Source organism: Carassius gibelio, chromosome A9, assembly GCF_023724105.1.
Source record: "Carassius gibelio isolate Cgi1373 ecotype wild population from Czech Republic chromosome A9, carGib1.2-hapl.c, whole genome shotgun sequence".
Classification (NCBI taxonomy): Eukaryota; Metazoa; Chordata; class Actinopteri; order Cypriniformes; family Cyprinidae; genus Carassius; species Carassius gibelio.
In genome coordinates, this window is record NC_068379.1 from 11,107,044 (window position 1) to 11,112,676 (window position 5,633).

Below are 5,633 nucleotides of genomic sequence, written 5' to 3' on the forward strand. Positions count from 1 at the left end.
TAGCAGTATTTATTATTTTGTTAGTGCTAGTTATTGACAATTGAACCTTGTTTTAAGTTTTTTCATGAAACTATAAAAACATATGTGCTCTATAAAGTGGCAATTTATAAATTAAACACAATTAAACATCTAGAATAATTACATCTGATATCCCAGCACAATTAGATAGTTAGATTTAGTTAGTTAGATTTTTCAGTAGATGACAGCAATGTTCTACTAGCCTATTCTAATGTTATCACCATCGATTGTAATTCATCTTTAAAGTGAATTATACATTCATTTGTTTAATAAGCCCAGTTAAATACAAACTAAATTATCCAGTTCAAATTAAAAATACCGTAAATCCCCCAATATTGCACAACTATGGCAGAAAAATGATAAAAATGTTGTTAAAATTACAAATGACCTGCTCCTTGCGTCAGATCAAGGCTGCATCTCATTTCTAGTCTTACTTGATCTTAGTGCTGCGTTCGACACCACAGATCATGACATACTCCTAGAACGATTACAAAACTATACAGGTATTCAAGGACAGGCTCTAAGATGGTTTAGATCCTACCTGTCCGATCGCTACCATTTTGTTTACTTAAATGGGGAGTCATCTCATTTATCATCAGTAAAATATGGAGTGCCACAAGGATCCGTCTTAGGTCCCCTTCTATTTTCAATATACATGTTGCCCCTTGGTAATATAATTAGAAAATACGGAATTAGCGTCCACTGTTATGCTGATGATACTCAGCTATATATCTCAACGAGACCAGATGAAACTTCCCAATTATCTAAGCTAACAGAGTGTGTTAAAAATGTAAAAGATTGGATGACAAATAATTTTCTCCAATTAAATTCGGATAAGACAGATATACTAATTATTGGACCAAAAAACACTACACAGAATCTTGTAGATTACAATCTGAAACTAGACGGATGTACTGTTACTTCCTCTACAGTCAGAAATCTGGGTGTTATATTAGACAGCAATTTGTCTTTTGAAAATCATATTTCCAATGTTACAAAAACTGCATTCTTTCATCTTAGAAACATTGCCAAGCTACAAAACATGTTATCTGTTTCTGATGCAGAAAAGCTAGTTCATGCATTCATGACCTCTAGACTGGACTATTGTAATGCACTTCTAGGTGGTTGTCCTGCTTCGTCAATAAACAAGCTACAGGTAGTCCAAAATGCAGCAGCTAGAGTCCTTACGAGGTCAAGAAAATATGATCATATTACCCCAATTTTACAGTCTCTGCACTGGCTACCTATTAATTTAGAGAGGATAAAGTATACCATGTGTCAAAAATTTGATTGATGAGGGTCATAAAAGCCATCTGTTCTGGACACCTGTTTGTACACCCCCACCCCTCCCCTATGGGGTTAGAATTGTTGCATTATTCCAAATAAATAGATTATTATCCATAAATAAATGTAACGAGATTCACAAAAATATATCAAATTCACAAATAAATGTAAAGAGTTTCACAAAAAAATATAAAACTCACAAATAAATAAAATGAGATTTGCAAATAAAAAAATATATATTTACAAATGTGTTTAATGTCACAAACACAACTCTACCTGGCATTTATTTGTGAACCGCTGTCTGTGCATTTGTAAATTACTGCACGCATTTGTGGATCGCTTCCTGTGCATTTGTGGATTTGAAACACTTCTAGCGTCGACGTGCAGATAAATCCACAAATAAGTGGACTCCACCCACCGTCTACTTAACCCAATCAGACAACGCCCATGTTGCACTGACCAATCGCAGCACGCTCTCTCTCCAACCAATCACGTTTTGCCTAACAACCAGGGCGGGATCAGAGACATGAACGCGAGTCACTCGCTACAGTCTCTTCAACATGGCCGATCAAGAGGAGTAAAGACAGGTGAGTGATGCTAACACAGTAATTAACTGAAGTTTTACCAGGTTCTTGATATGTCATCATTTGTCATAACTAGTGAGGTAGTTTGACAATTTACACCATGATTTAATAAGTTATTATTTGCTCTCAAGCAGCATTTCGAAGACTGTCGCATTTGTCTGCCACATACATCAAGGGTGTCTTAATTCTAAAATGGACCATTATTCATTGTGAGGTGTAAATTGTTGTAATTTCTTTACTTTTGAATTTCTTTACTTGTGGCCTACAAAATGCGACCTCCTTGAGGAAGCAGCCCTCGAAACAGTCAGCGGATTTATTTTACATTTAGAATTACTGAATTAGTTTATTAGATTAAATAAACTATTACTTAATATTGAGTGCAAGATGAAGAATATGTGAAGCTGCGGGTAGATTCGATGTGCGCCTGTAGTAAGGTTGCCAACTGCCCTAATTATACAGACATACGTTTGGGGTAAGATCTTCCACTGCATATTACATTATACTCGGTTTTATTCCCCCTTGTCACCCCCCGCAGTGGCATCGTCTCAGATACTACGAGTATGTGTGAACTGAGGGTCATAAGCTGTTGTTACGTTACCTGTAATGCATGACATGACCACAGCCTGTTCATAGATTTATTGTAATTTATTATAAAGCACATTTGAGGAAAAATTGGTATGTCGTTCAGGTTACTATGATTGGAATTATTAATAACATGTATTTAGTTACCACTTATAGTCCAACTGAACTTCTTGTACTACAAGTGGTAACTAAATACATATTGTTTTAAATAGAGGTAGTATATTAAAAGCACATTTTAGTTTATGGTGTCTCAAAAGAGCACAGTTGAGTACACTTAGATGTTCTTAAGATTATATTTTTTATTAATACTTTGTAAATCAAATTAGCAATATTTATTGTTTTAATATGTATTATAAATGGCTTAATTACAATATAAATCCTGTAAAAAGTATTTTTCAAACTTCTCATTCTAAGACTCATTGCAGTTTGACAGTTTTAATGCATACAACCTTCCATAAAATGTTGTTCTCTTCCATAAAGAGTTGTTTGTATGCATCTTCTGATTATTTTTCCACACAGTTACTACAGACCAGCTACAAAAGCTTACATCATTTTGGACTGGATGGGAAGTCCCATCCAAGAATCTCCAGGTAAATGTTTGGAATGGAAGATACTTCAAGGCTTCTACCTGCAGCAGGACCCTGATGATACCAGCTGAAATAACCACAATGGATAACTTTGCATCTACATTGCAAGCTTGTGCTAACACATCCTCCACTGGATTTGGACTCATTTAATTCTGGACACTGGTTCTATGTAAAAAAAATTTATATGTACAAGTAATAATAATAAAAAAAAGTACTTCAATAACATTTTAAAATAAATTTAATTATTTTACATGTCTTAAAAGGTTGTTTCCACAAGTTTTACTTAAGATACAACTATGTATACACATTTACAACCTTGCTGTCAAAATTAGAGCAGCAGAAATAAACCTTCAAATATCCCTTTATTCAATCAAAGTCTGTACATATGTGAGAGTCTTGAGGTATACATCTACTCCAAATGAATCAGACACTTGCAGTGGGTCAATTTGCTCATTTGTGAGTTGTGGCCTGTGAATTACAGGCACGTTGACTGCAAAGTGAACATGGTCAGCATCTCCACCATCTTGTTCAACTGCCATTGAGTCTGAATAATCCATCTAAAGGTAAACAAATAAATAATTTTAAATATGGGGGGTTAATCTAACAGAGCAAAACCAATAAAGCATTGTAAGAAGAAATAATTACCTCAGGGTTAATTATTGGATTCTGTCTCTGGCCAAACACATTCTCTCATCCGACGAACGATAGTTGTATGAGTGACACCTAAAATGTTACTGATGTTTTCCTGGGGTAATCCAAGCTTCAGAAAGTGGATTAGTCTGTCATTTGCTGCCTCACTGTCCTAAAATGCATAATAACAAACACAGAACATTTTGATCAATGCAATAAACCTTGTTCATAATGAAATATTAGTCTAATTGGTAAACACAGCACAGTACTTTAGATTTTTTTATTTTTAGCAGATAGCCAATATTCCAACAATATTTTAAAATGTAACATGCTACATGACCAAGTGGTCATTTAATTACCTTAAAAAAAAAAAAAAAATTAATAACACAGATGGACGGATGGGTTCAGAAAACACCAGAGAGGTAGAAAACTGGGAAACACTAGTTAAATTACAAATAACGTTATAGTTTTATTTTGGATGTTACTACAGTAATGAGCATTATATATAATAGTAATTAGTGGAGCGGCCTGGCCCTGGTGTCAGATCCCTGGCGATGATCTGCACTAATGCCCGAGCAGCACTTTCACCTTGTGCAGAAAGGCCCTGAACAAACAGTAAGTAAACACAAACTGCAGCCAAATATTTAACTGAACAGACTGTAGTTTAAAGGTGCATGGAGTAACCGTTCCAGTTATATACAAGGGAACATAATAATGAGGAAAGCCAACTTTTCACTAGTGATGGGAAGTCAGGTTCTTTTTTCGAAAACTGGTTCTTTTCGACAGTTAATTTCAATTAACATGTCATGCATTACAGGTAACGTAACAACAGCTTATGACCCTCAGTTCACACATACTCGTAGTATCTGAGACGATGCCACTGCGGGGGGTGACAAGGGGGAATAAAACCGAGTCTCATGTAATATGCAGTGGAAGATCTTACCCCAAACGTATGTCTGTATAATTAGGGCAGTTGGCAACCTTACTACAGGCGCACATCGAATCTACCCGCAACTTCACATATTCTTCATCTTGCACTCAATATTAAGTAATAGTTTATTTAATCTAATAAACTAATTCAGTAATTCTAAATGTAAAATAAATCCGCTGACTGTTTCGAGGGCTGCTTCCTCAAGGAGGTCGCATTTTGTAGGCCACAAGTAAAGAAATTCAAAAGTAAAGAAATTACAACAATTTACACCTCACAATGAATAATGGTCCATTTTAGAATTAAGACACCCTTGATGTATGTGGCAGACAAATGCGACAGTCTTCGAAATGGTGCTTGAGAGCAAATAATAACTTATTAAATCATGGTGTAAATTGTCAAACTACCTCACTAGTTATGACAAATGATGACATATCAAGAACCTGGTAAAACTTCAGTTAATTACTGTGTTAGCATCACTCACCTGTCTTTACTCCTCTTGATCGGCCATGTTGAAGAGCCTGTAGCGAGTGACTTGCGTTTATTTGTCTGATCCCGCCCTGGTTGTTAGGCAAAACGTGATTGGTTGGAGAGAGAGCGTGCTGCGATTGGTCAGTGCAACATGGGCGTTGTCTGATTGGGTTAAGTAGACGGTGGGTGGAGTCCACTTATTTGTGGATTTATCTGCACGTCGACGCTAGAAGTGTTTCAAATCCACAAATGCACAGGAAGCGATCCACAAATGCGTGCAGTAATTTACAAATGCACAGACAGCGGTTCACAAATAAATGCCAGGTAGAGTTGTGTTTGTGACATTAAACACATTTGTAAATATATATTTTTTTATTTGCAAATCTCATTTTATTTATTTGTGAGTTTTATATTTTTTTGTGAAACTCTTTACATTTATTTGTGAATTTGATATATTTTTGTGCATCTCGTTACATTTATTTATGGATAATAATCTATTTATTTGGAATAATGCAACAATTCTAACCCCATACTCCCCTCCCTGTACAC

At 35.5% G+C, this 5,633-nt stretch overlaps 1 long non-coding RNA gene across 1 annotated transcript; it reads right to left on the bottom strand.

Moving 5' to 3' along the window:
* Window positions 1–3,400: 3,400 nt before the first annotated feature.
* On the bottom strand, window positions 3,401–5,157 carry LOC128020223 (uncharacterized). The gene is made up of 3 exons (XR_008185306.1): window positions 5,098–5,157; window positions 3,701–3,857; window positions 3,401–3,612 (listed from the first exon to the last, which is right to left on the bottom strand). It is a non-coding gene; the product is annotated as an uncharacterized LOC128020223 (long non-coding RNA).
* Window positions 5,158–5,633: the final 476 nt, after the last annotated feature.